Source organism: Piliocolobus tephrosceles, chromosome 12 (genome assembly GCF_002776525.5).
Source record: "Piliocolobus tephrosceles isolate RC106 chromosome 12, ASM277652v3, whole genome shotgun sequence".
Lineage (NCBI taxonomy): Eukaryota > Metazoa > Chordata > Mammalia > Primates > Cercopithecidae > Piliocolobus > Piliocolobus tephrosceles.
The window spans coordinates 123,168,819-123,169,237 of record NC_045445.1 but is presented as its reverse complement, the minus strand read 5'-3'; positions in this window follow the sequence as shown (position 1 = coordinate 123,169,237).

Genomic DNA, 419 nt, shown 5'->3' with positions numbered 1-419 from the left:
TTTTTTTTTTTTTTTTTTTTGAGACGGAGTCTCGCTCTGTCCCCCAGGCTGGAGTGCAGTGGTGCGATCTCGGCTCACTGCAAGCTCTGCCTCCCAGGTTCACGCCATTCTCCTGCCTCAGCCTCCCGAGTAGCTGGGACTACAGGTGCCCGCCACCACACCCAGCTAATTTTTTGCATTTTTTTAGTAAAGACGGGGTTTCACTGTGTTAGCCAGGATGGTCTCGATCTCCTGACCTCGTGATCCGCCCGTCTCAGCCTCCCAAAGTGCTGGGATTACAGGCTTGAGCCACCACGCCCGGCGCACTGGGTATTTTCAATCTTGTAAAATATTGTTAGTTTCATGAAGAACACCCAAGAGCTGCTGCTGCTGCTTCTTCTTCTTCTTCTTCTTCTTCTTCTTCTTCTTCTTCTTCTTCT